This window comes from Paramormyrops kingsleyae, chromosome 14 (genome assembly GCF_048594095.1).
Source record: "Paramormyrops kingsleyae isolate MSU_618 chromosome 14, PKINGS_0.4, whole genome shotgun sequence".
NCBI classification, from domain to species: Eukaryota; Metazoa; Chordata; class Actinopteri; order Osteoglossiformes; family Mormyridae; genus Paramormyrops; species Paramormyrops kingsleyae.
The window spans coordinates 21,468,167-21,480,921 of NC_132810.1; the positions used below are offsets into that span (position 1 = coordinate 21,468,167).

The window sequence follows — 12,755 nt, forward strand, 5'->3', positions numbered from 1 at the left end:
CTCCTCACTGTAGGCATTTCTGTCTGATACTCTGTGGTTGCAAACAGCAATTGAGCATATATGTTATGCTTTATGTGCTTTATGAAGACGGTAATTGCAGTATAACCATCCCGGGAGGGTATATCCCAGGGCACACGGCCTAACTACAGACAACACAGGGACACCGAATCACGGATTGGGAGAGCATGGGGGGGTCATGAGGTCGCTGGAAAGGGGCGTGTGGCTCCCGATATCTTTGTAAGTGGATGAAAGTCCAAGCCTTTGAATCCTGGCTCTCCCTGTCTTGCTGTATGGCTGTGAGACATGAACGCTGTCCAGTGAGCTGAGACAAAGACTGGACTCCTTTGGTACCGTGTCTCTTCAGAGAATCCTGAGGTACTGCTGGTTTGACTTTGTGTTGAACAAGCGGTTACTACAGGAGTCCCGAATGAGGCACATTACCTGCATTGTGAGGGAGCTTCAGTTACGGCACTACAGACATGTGGCTTGATTGCCTGTGATCCAGGGAGTCCTTATTGCTGAGGACCCAAGCGGCTGGACCAGGCCAAGGGGACACCCACGTAACCTCAGGCTGCAGCAGATAGATGGCTATTTCCGGAGGGTGGGACTGGACCACATGTTGGCCTGGAGGGTTGCCAGCCAGGGTCTCTGAGGTGGGCAACACATGCTGCTCAACCTGACTTGACCTGTTGAATTAGTTTGAAAAGAGGCTTCTAAAGAAACGCATCATATTTATCCAATGATCTAAAGAAACGCATCACATTTATCCAATAATCTAAAGAAACGCATCACATTTATCCAATGATCTAAAGAAACGCATCACATTTATCCAATTTATTAAACAAGTTTGGGCTTATTTTGTAAATTCCATACAACCATGGTCGTGTATGCGAGACAGAAGATGATAAATGTGAACGTGTGTTGGAGGGGCCTCATGCCTCATCCATCCCTAGCAGTGTTTACCGGATCCTGTTGCTGTGGTTTTCCTCCAGATCTACAGACTTTTTCAGAGGGACTGTTCAAGAACACTGCCGTGATGTTTTCATCTGACAGACGCCGGACATGGACTGAAGTGTTAGACCTGCAGATCTGTTATCTGTTAGTAGACAGTGTATGAACTGGCTCCTTTTGAACTAATTTGTTTTGAGGGGTTGACGGATTCCTTGCTTTATTAACCATGTAATGTGTTTAATTAATGATGAATGGAGGGGTCATGGGAAATTATGTATTTTTAATACGGTAATATGGTGCCATCAGGTTTTTTTTTGTTGTTGTAAGCAAAGACAGTTTTCTAGAATATCTTTAGGATGGTGTAGAAAATAAGAATACATTATCTTTGTGGAGGGTCTCAGACAGGTTAAGACACTGGCACAAACACATTTTCACAGATCAAAGAGCACTCATCATTTTCATTTTCTCTTGATCCATATAGCTATTATACTTTGAAGTTAATCACTGCAGAACTCAATTGCCTCCAAAGTTGGTCGTTACCAATTAAATCCAACAACTACTGTATATCCCATGGTACTTTATGATTTCATAAGATAATTTTAATGAAATACGCAATTAATATGTTTTGCTTTTACAGGGCAGTTCTGCCTAAAGCTGTTGAGTCAATCACTGCAACCATAAGAATGAACCGAAAATCTGAACACCGAACAACAACAACGTTAGCAACTTACAGAGTTTGAACCATACAATTGAGCAAAAAGTTACTACTGAAAGCTTTGGGAAACAGAGGGTTAGTAAGATATGCACTATTGTTTCTAGGGGAGAATTCTTTTGCATACTGCAGTGAGATGAATAAAATGCATAGAAATGAAAACAGTGCAAATACAAAGTGCCAAGACAACGCAAACAATATTGCGTAACATTGTTTCTCTTGGGCTGAAAAAGCCCTACCCGAGGAGAGGAATGCCCGTCATTCCCGCCCAAAAGGGATTTAACTTAATCTGCAAAGAACAGGCATTAAGAGCAACAATAAAGGCAATAATTGCCTCCTCGTGTCACCCATGTCACAGCAGAGTGTGACTGGAATGGAGAGAATTTCCAGATTCATAAGTTCATCTCGAATGACAGTTTATATCCAGGGGTGCTTTAATGAATGTTTGTACCTGGCCTGTATTTTCACATATGGACCAATATACAATTTAATGCGGACCACGCAACTGATTCCTCCGAACATTTTTTAAAATCTTAGCATCGCAACCCCCCCCCCCCCCAACGGCCACACTGATTACTTTTTGAAACAGAACAATAGTTAATGTAGCTTCGTAAAGAACTTGGCTACATCTGTATATCACCCAGACACATTTGTAGATCTATCACAAATCACAGGTCAAACTGTCACTCAGTGGGGCAATAACTTAAATACAAACTAAGTAAAACTTTTAAGTGTTATTTGCATTTGAGCGGCATGAAAACACCATTCAACTGATCAGAGTAATCCACACATGAAAATAAGTTAAGCTATTAACTGAAAGTAGTAACAACCTAAGGACGAACTGTGTTTTATAGCAGCCAAACAATAACGAACAAAAACCATTCCAGCGTGTCCCGCATCCAGTGTTGGCCTGAGGATCAACAGGAAGCACTCAGGGAGATCCTGGAGGGTCAAAGTGGCAATAAAAATGACCCATTTATATTTATTTTTCATAATAGGGAGGACATGGAAACCTTCCTCTCTAATTGTGTTGATGGGATGGGTCTTAAACTTCATGCCATGTTTGCGTAATACGAATTGTTTTCCTCATTCTTTTATTCTGTTCATTATACTGCTTTTTCCGCATTCGTTCTAATTTATTTATACATCAATACACTACCTACAAATGAAATGTTGTTTGCCAAATTATGTATAGTGATTTATTTATGTAGGAAATACTTCTGTTATTCTAAGATAATGTATGTGGAGAAAAGGTGTGAGAGAAGCATAATTTTTAAATTTAAGGCCAGGACTTTGAAAAAGGCCCGGTTGATTGTGTGTGACCCTAGCCATCCCTTATCGAGGGAGTTCATGCTGCTTCCATCTGGCCGGAGATATAAATTACCAAACTGTAGGACAAATAGGTTTAAAAATTCTTTTATTCCAAGTGCCATTGGTTTGGTAAATTAACGTGACCTTTTACTGTAAAAATGTTCTCTGTTGTCTGTTTATTAAGTGTTGCTGGCTGTAAAACAAATTGCCCCCCAGGGGATAACAATAAAGTTCAACAACAACAGTGTTTCATAACGTTTGTTTTGTTTAGTCCATCATCTGTGCTCTAGCTCAGCTGACAGGTGTGTCCACACAGGAAGCAGAGAACTTGCTTGCTAGTCTTCAGCACAGCAGAAGGTAAGAGTTGCAGGAAAAGACCTGCAAGGTTAAATGGTGCCTGTAACATTGTTAACTGTGTACTTTTTTTTGTCTGTTCTAGTGAAATTGAAGACTTTGACCCGAGAATAACCTGTCAAATGAAAAAGGACGGTATGTTGTAGGACTGTACATTTTTGTTATTGCTTTTCACTTTTCTAAGTGTTTTTTTTCTTGTCTCAAATGAGAATTTTTACTTTACACTATTTGCAATAATAATTTATATATAAAGCAAGTACTGACTACCCTCATAGTGTTTTTGTTCTTCACTTATTCTTCACTTTCCACAACTGCACACAACCTGAAGATAAATTGACCTTGAACTCACCACTGCTAATGCTATCTGCACACTGACCTAATATTTTATTATTTTCTTGTATTGCTTTTGTATTTGCATTTCCAGTATTTCTTCTCTCATTGTTTCATTCCTTATATACATCTGAGCTATATATAATGCACCATTTCAGGTTGACACAGTGATAATTTTGTTTTGCTCACACTATGAAGATCTTGATAACTTCTCAAAACATAATAAGCATATTTAGGGAGGGCCACAGTTCAGGACTGTTTCTAAGAAGCAGTACTGACAGTGAGTCTTTTAAGCATGGACACTCAGTGTAAGACAAAATATATGGGAAATGTATTGTTAGTTAAATATACACAGCATACAAAACACTATGGACAGTATTTAAATATTGAAGACACAGCCCACAAATGGATCAACATCCACTTTTCAGTCTGTTTATTGGGAATACTGCAGTTGAACTTATTTCCCACTGGGTTCTCAAGTCCGTGGAAATGCAGGCCGGCTCTTGCTGGTTCCCAACTTCAGCACCAGCCCCAGTGCCAGCACTGGTACCAGTGGAGTGGAAAAGGGGCCAAAGATATCTATGGCTGTGTGTCTCAGTGGATCTGTGATGTCACTTCCTGCGTGTCAGTGGACGTGACTCTCAGTGGATCTGCAGCCAGACTGTATTGGCCGATACGGGTGAATCTGTGAACATACCTGAATATTAATGGCAGTTACGATTGCACTTGTAAAAATGGATATAAGATGGTTGATGGAAAATGTCAAGATAGAGATGAATGCATTGAACACAATTGCCCTCAGCAATGTTTAAATTCAGAAGGGTCTTTCTTGTGTTACTGCGTTGTAGGCTATAATAGGTCAAGTAACGGGCTGAGCTGTGTGGATATTGATGAGTGCATTAACAGTCCTTGCGAAGGAAACTGCATTAATACAATTGGTAGTTATAAATGCTTTTGCGAAGGGAATTATAAACTGGCAACCAACGGAATCACCTGCATACCTCTTCAAGGCTTGAACACGATTCCCACGAAAATGTCCCCAGCAGGGGAGAAAGAAAGTCAAGATAGTAAGAGTGTGAATTTAAATGTTACAACAGACCATGAGTTATTTAAAGACACACATTCTTTTGGCATGTACGACGAATCTACGACTATTAGATACGAAGTGAAATCCAGTTACACAGCTAATAACAGTTTGTTCTCACCGACGCTGGAAGCACCCTATTCAAACAGAAGTGTACTGGGGAAAAACTCGTTTACTGATACGTGGATGTTTGTGAGCATTATGAGCTCAGTCGCTGGGCTTGTAATATTAATCATTGTCATTTTGATTGTCGTAGCCTGCTTTTATAATTGTGAGAAAAGCAAAAAGAAGAAAAACCTAACCCCAGATAACTATTGCTGGGTGTCATTCGACTGACAAAAACACACAGTAATAAAAAAACAAGGTACACAACGGAAATGCCAGCCAGTGACAGAATTTGTCCTGTTAATTCATGTTTAAATCAAAATTATCAAATTGGGTTACAAAGGGAAATAATTCTGACTGAATCATTGCTGAAGTGCTGTTAAATATTTTGTGCATTTTTGTATTATGTCATCACAGTGTCATCTGCATATTAAACCATGTTCTGTATGATCACAATAGGTCTTCTATATCTGGTTCGCTCTAATGTCACTTTTCATATCGGTAATATCGATGTCCATCGAAAAACAAAAGTTAACACTTCTGTAAGGACACAGTTTTTTATTTTGAGCGTATTATAATATAGCTAATTACAGGCCTAATTATTTTCAAATGATGATTACTAATCTGTAAATGTTAGTTTATTTAAAATGTTATTTTAATTAAAGACCAAATCCCACTATACAAGCATGGGTAAAAATTAGCCAGTCTAGCCTGCACAGCAGCTTATATTCTTCCTTGATGTGTTGGAAGCACTATGGGATCTACTGCTCGGAGCTAAAGGGGACTTCTGGATTGGTTTGCGGCTACCAGACAAGAAATGCAGCAACATCTCGTCTGAGATGAGATGCAAGCACACAATTCACCAACTGGAAGGACAACATCTCAGTCTGCTCCCCACGTTGCATCTCCGTCTCCAGCGATCTGAAATGGACTGAGAGACCCTGTCAGGATAAAGCGAGTGGATTCATATGCGAGAACATCTACGTCATATGTGCATCTGTACTCCATCCGAGTACCGAAATCTCGCCTATAACTTGCGTTGTGGAAAATGCTGACTGCGGGCACCAGAACAAATCTGCCAAACTCCAATCAACATGCATCTGTCAAAATCCCACGATCAAAAAGACGTCTTTTCTGTGCCAATGCAAAGATGGTTATAAAATGATTGCTGGTAAGTGTAAGGACATCGACGAATGCCTTAAATCTCCATGCCAACATGTGTTCAAATACACCAGGCAGCTATACCTGCAAGTGTCGAGATGGGTTTGTTCCTAAGAAGAATGACCGAATGAAGTGTGAACAACATTGCGATAAAAATGCATGCCCCGCTGTTTGCAAACATAAGGCAGGCAAGCTACCAGAATGTACCTGCCCGGCGGGATACAAACTTGAGCCTTCGGTTCGGAGGAACCGTTATGCTTATTTTTTAACGATGCAGACAACGCCTTGTATAACAGGTCGACTCCCTTTTTCACTCAGGATATCAGAAGCAGTTCACCTTTCCTAACGCTTAAACCAAGCTTCCTGACACTTCCTTTGTTCTCCGTAATAGTTATTGTTTTTTTTCTAAAAACATAATTCGTAGAATATTCGTGCTGGATTGGCTTATACCTTTAAGAACGTTTGAATATAGAACCCTTTATTATTTGGCTTGTTATTGCCTACATCGATTAGGATGTATATGTTGATATCTTCCAGTGTATCGAGATGTTCTCACTACAATCAAAGTTACTTAGTTTGGAGAAATCGCCTATAATCACGGGTAATTACCGACTTCTGCAGAATGATAAGTGGCCCTCAACGTTGGACTTCTGCATAAATACTTTTTATTAGGGCTTAATAATCTTACATTGACAGCTTTATGCTTGTGATGCATCATTTGACTCACCTGAATGCTGCTATAGTCTGTTAAAATAAATGTAACTGTAATCCTAATCTTAGTTTACTGTAATGTCTGTGATTGCCTAGATCTTTAAATTTTTGATTGAGCTGTTGAGCAAACGGATGGCCTGATTATTTTAAACCCAATGCATAGCGCATAAGGTAGGGGACACCATGGATGGGATCCCTGTCCCCCCCCCCCCCCCCCCCACACACACACACACACGCACACATTTCTACGGGAAAACCCTAATCCCAACTATAACAACTGTAACCCAACCCAGCCCTAACCTTAACCACAAGTAAACAAACAAAATTCAAGACTTTTCACATTGTTAGTTTTTTGATTACATATGTGAAGTTACAATGCTGTTTACTGAGCCACCGCCCTACACAATCAGTCATTCTAGATGCAAATAATTTAGTTGTTTTCAAAATGAACCATTAAAAAAAAATCTGATTAATACCTGAGCTCAATTTTAAGATATTAATCTGTAGAATCATCAGAAGTGAGTAATGAGTCAAGTGGCTGACTCACTTCCCAAATGGCTCTGCTGGCTTTGTCAGAATAATCACATCTGAGGTGGCTCCCCTTCACTGCCAAGCTTAATGTCAACTACATACGTGTCAGTGTGTCATGGACAGCAAGATGGAGTTGGCGAAAAGGGAATTTCCCCATGGGGGTCAACAAAAGTGTCATTATTATGATTATTATTATTATTATTGTACTAGAAAATATATACTGTAATGAGTTGATGTGACTCAGAGACTGCCCCCCACCCTGAATTTCCACCCCAAAGCACAAATTAACAGGAACAAGGTAAGTGGTCATATATCAGATTTCACGTTCCTCTCACTTTGGTGCTAGACCAAGATGCCCCCAGAAATGACAATCGTTATTATCCACCAATATTTCCATCATTTATGCAGTATAGGGTTATAGACATTCTAGAAGTAGTGGTTCTCAACCTTCTTTGCACTGCGACCGATTTTTACCATGCCAGCTCAGTCACAACTCTGTATCAAGTATAGGTTTAAATTAACGCTATGATCAGTGCAGTGCACTCTGCAGCTTACATCAATCAATTCCTGTTGCACAAATCCGATTGGATGTGCCAGTGAATTTTAAATTTAGCATCTGCAGTTTGGCTTCTTGGATTGGTTGAGTGTTCACTAATTTCGTGTTAAGCATTTGCAGACCCGAGACCCGTTTATATAAGTTAACTCTAGGATCGGGGCTGGGAAATCTGATCGTGGATCAGCCTAGGAGCTTGCTGGTTTTAAAATACTTACATTTCCAATTCTGCCACGTGCCCCTTTCAGAAATTGCTGGGTCGTGACACATGGGTTGAGAATCGCTGTTCTATAATATATCCCTGGAAGAACAGGGCAGCGGACATCCTGGAAGGTTGCTTGACCATCACAAAGCACAAGAAAAAAATGCAAACTACAGGCACAGAGCTGTAGTTGGGGGTTTGGTAGGTAGGACTCCACCCTGGAGATATGAGGTATCTGTGTTACCATCTGCACCACACTTAAACTAAATTATTAAATGTTTAACCATGGTTAGAATATAACTGAACAGATACATCACAACTATTCAAAACTTAAATTTAAACAAAATTAAACGATTTACCATGGCTAGAATATAATTGAATAGATACAACATAAACAGCTTTTCCAAACTTAAACTAAACTTAAAAGAAATTGTCTACCATGGCTGGAGTATAAATGAACAGATATGATGCAAATGACTATTACAATTAACCATCTGCTCATCCATCCAGCTGCTTATCTCGAGCAGGGTTGCTAATATATGACGATTACAGCCAAGTTTAGTTCACTATATTGCTATAATATATTTTTGTCTTGCTTCACCAGCGAATATGCGTAAAAAATGCCACTCAGCTTCAGTAATAGGAAGCGGTCAGGTGATGGCCAGGATACTCCCTTTCCTTCCTGTGTCCTCGAAGCCTTTAACAGGCTACTTCACTGGATAGTTTAAGGAGATAAAATGCATTCTTTGTGACCGTTAAATGTGAATAACGAGTAACAGCATAATTTTAATTTATTTTCAACGATTAGACATACTTTTTTTTCTGTGCCGCAGACCATAATAACGGAATATAAAATATATACAGCGAATGCAGTAATTTATACTAATTAAAATATACAGAATCAACATAAAAACTGAAACAGATACAACAGTCAATTAAAAATCTGTTTCGTATATGCCACTGATGTTTTACTTTTTCGATACTTTTCAATCTTGTGAGAAACGCAGGTCATCGGGATAAACCAAATTTTACCGGTCACAGTTTAGTTGCACTTTAATTTACGTCGCTCGGGAGATAACGACTAGTACAATTATTGCCCACCGTAGTATAATCACTTCTCTACCATCACCATTATTGTAAAACAATAAAAAAATACAAACTGGTCAGTTTGCCACAGGTACTTACTGCTGAAGGTATCCGGGCTAATTAAATCGTGGCTGTAATTAGCAATGTGGTGCCCCATACACATTTTGCCTCGCGCCTTCTGCCCCCTCAGAAGATGGCGCATACGTTTTGTGGTTTGCTATCTATTTGTTAGTTTGTTTAGACAAATGGATTTATCACGATTTCAAAATGTACAACTGTTTATGCAAAAGGAATAATGTGCAAATACAGAATAATCAAGTCCAGCGTTACAAAAGCTTCACACACAGGCTTGTCTTCCAGCTGGCTTTACCTCGTTCACGCTGTACTACAGCGACACCTATTGTTCTGCTCCGGTACTCTCCTCCAAGCATACGCAACGAAATTTGTGTGTCGAGCCCCTACAATTAGCCCCTTTTTATCCATTTAGGAGATACGTTTATCCAAAGCAGGGTCAGCCAGTTGCTAGATCAGTTCTAAACTGGATTACACATTATTTATATTGAACATCATTTAAATGTGATTTGTAGGCATCAGCTTGCATATCGTCCATTTCAAAGTAGAAAAAACTTAATTCAGAATATAATTGTCTAAACGTCTCATGAATGAGTATGACACATTTCCTTTTCGGGGATTTATGGAATAGAGGAGGTGTTTAAGCGGGTGGATATATTTATCACTTCTGTTTATTTGTTTGCCTGCATGTGGGGGCATCCAGTGCCCGATGTTCTAACCTCATGAATCAACGGCAGGCGCTCTGTGATTGTATAAACGCTTATGGAAGATGCATGCACTTCCCCCTGACTGTTAAACAGTGTGTATATACTGTACAAGTAATTGATTGCCTCTATTCATGCTGGTTAAACAAATAACATGCTTAGATTTTACAAGTGCAACAATCTTGGCTCTTATTCATGTAGCCTCTTGAGATCCAGGGGAGAAATAAATCATATTGATTTAAAAATTTTGATTTGAAAGGAAGAGGAGGTTATCAAGGTCACATCTGCAGACATGTAACTTCATATTAAAGCTCTAACTGTCCTCTTTAAGAAACAACAGGAATTTACAGAGTGGCATGTACAGTATGAGATATGAGCAAAAAACATGATGTCCTCTACAGGGCACAAAGATGAATTGCTGGACCTCAGGAGGTTATTGTTCAGTGCCCAGTGTGTTGGAGTAGAGTGTGTAACTGATATCTAAAGAAACACTCCAGTTAATACTCAGGTAGTTATAGTTATTTATTCTGGTTTGCTGTTCTTTTGATAACCTCATTTATTTTTACTGCTGCTTGTGGTTCAGTCGCAGGTGACTGGAAACTGGAGGCCTTACAGGAATACAAAGAATATATTATTAAATGTTTGTACACTGCCTTGTGTAGAAGGGAAAAATATTTTGTGGGTGCAAAGGTCTGAGTGCAGGGGCCCTGAGGGTGTTGTGTGGCCCCGTGGGCTTGGTTGCTGATCGGAGGGTCATTAGTTCAAATCCTGGGGTCAGCGGAGTAGTTCCACCCTTTTACCCCTTAGTAAGGTACTTGACCCCCAGGGACTCCAAGGAGTGGCCGGTATTTTGTTCTTTCATGTATCTGATAATTAAATGTAGATGCATTCTTTGTGGAGTGAAGGCTTCAAGTTGAGACATGACAGGTTCAGAAGTGATTTGGCATGGGAGAAACAGCTGCATTTTTGCAGCTCTTCATTAAATAAACAGAACAGACTGTATACCTATCACCCATCCTTTCAACTATAATCTGTCATCTCCTTTTGGTTTTTCTGTTTATCCTCTTCAGTGTCACTTGTATCTGAGTATCAGTGCCATTAAACTAGACATATTTATGTGTAAATGCAAAAGGGTGTTTCCTTAGTGTTACATTTGTTATATTTATAATTTTGCTTTATGTCTATGTGTAAAGTCAAGAGAAATAAAGACGATCAATGAACTTAATGCAAAAAGAAATTACACATTTTATTAATTTTTTCACAGCTTTGTACCAGTTAATTTAATTTAAAGCATTTGTGAACAGTAGACCTATACTTAGACTAATTCACTTACATCTTGACTCTAAAGAAAAGTTTGTTGCCCCAGTTAACCTTTGCAGATATTGAGTGATTAAAATGTTCCTTCTCAATTACTCAGCAACATGGTAAAAGGAACATAGTGCAGGATCCAAATACAATTTGTGTGGAAGGGCTTCACATTAAAAGGGAATGAAAATGCAGTTGTCTGTCAGTATTGCAAAGCAGAACTTAGATATCAACAAAACATGACTGCAATGCAAATACAATACGGACTCATCAAATAATGTGAAGGTATACATACAGACATACTGTATGTCATTTAGCCTAAGTAGCCTAGACTGTCTCTCATCACTTTGACTTAAATAATTTTGCTTAATTTACTTTCTACAATTCATATATTTCCAAATAATTGCTGCTAAAGCTAAGATTAGATCCTTCCCTTTGTGGCATAATCTTACATAATATGATACGTAATATCCATCCATCACCGTAAACGCTTAACCCCAACAGGGGTCCCAGGGGGGACCGGAGCCTATATGTAATAGCCATATAATATTATTTTTTGAGTACAATATCACCTTGAGATATTTTAAGTTTTCGTGATATTTGGGAGTTGAAAATTAACTATATAGCCAAATTTGGGTTACCACCTAATCCATGTCAGGGAGGACACTTTGAGCTAGGACAGGATGGGTAAACTACCATTTCAATCAAAGGGAATTGGATTTCATGGGAAAGACTGGGTTCCACTCTCCTACAATCATGAATATGCCACTAACATTAATTTGAAACAACTGGATGAGTCTAAAAAGGTTTTAGCATAACTTACTCTTGGTTTCACGCTCAAATTTAACATGCAAACGTGCACCTTTTGCACATGTTAATGTGTAGCAATGTGTTAACCCAAACAAAATGAGCCACTCACCAGGAACCTTTTCTATATGACCTTATTGCTATTTGCCAATTCATGGCACTGTTTTGTCTATAAACTCATGCAAGAGAACAAAAATGCACGCGGTAACATAAGCAATGTGTACGGACCACGTATCTGTGAAATATACCTAACATTTCCTTGCAGAAAGGTGAAACGTAGCTCCTATGTCGTATTCGTCTTGATGGTAAGGTGGTGAGGAAGGCAGGTGTATCCTATTTTGCACTGATCTATGGAAGGCTGGAAGGGAACAATCTTAACGTTAACATGTACAAAATGTGCACGTCAATTTTGAGCTAATGCGTTTTGACCCTTTTGCCCTTCCATATTATAGCGTAATGCAATACTCACGTGCAGGGGCGGATTAACGCACAGGCTAGATATGGCTTAAGCCTAGGGGCCCCACGTGTGCCAGCCTGCAAGGGGGCCCCCATTGGCGCGGAGGGGGGTGGGGTTGGGGGGCCCACAGACTACTGTAGCCTAGGGGCCTCTGTGCACCTTAATCCGCCCCTGCTCACGTGTTTGTGTAGATACTGGTGTAAACAAACCTACTGCACTAATCGTATAAAACCACGGTTGCCAACTCTTGTGCATCTGGCATGACACTCAAGCTTTCACGGTTACACAAGAAATCTTACAGAAAATCTATATTATTCCA

General features: G+C 39.5%; 1 long non-coding RNA gene and 1 pseudogene across 2 annotated transcripts; one reads left to right on the plus strand and one right to left on the minus strand.

Moving 5' to 3' along the window:
- Window positions 1–3,881: 3,881 nt before the first annotated feature.
- Window positions 3,882–9,530, minus strand: LOC140578323 (uncharacterized). 2 transcript variants are annotated; one of them, XR_011982423.1, is made up of 3 exons: window positions 9,462–9,530; window positions 8,022–8,720; window positions 3,882–4,343 (listed from the first exon to the last, which is right to left on the minus strand). It is a non-coding gene; the product is annotated as an uncharacterized lncRNA (long non-coding RNA). The 2 variants fall into 2 exon arrangements; XR_011982422.1 differs by having other exon boundaries at window positions 9,191–9,516.
- On the plus strand, window positions 4,692–6,354 carry LOC140578372 (thrombomodulin-like; annotated as a pseudogene).
- Window positions 9,531–12,755: the final 3,225 nt, after the last annotated feature.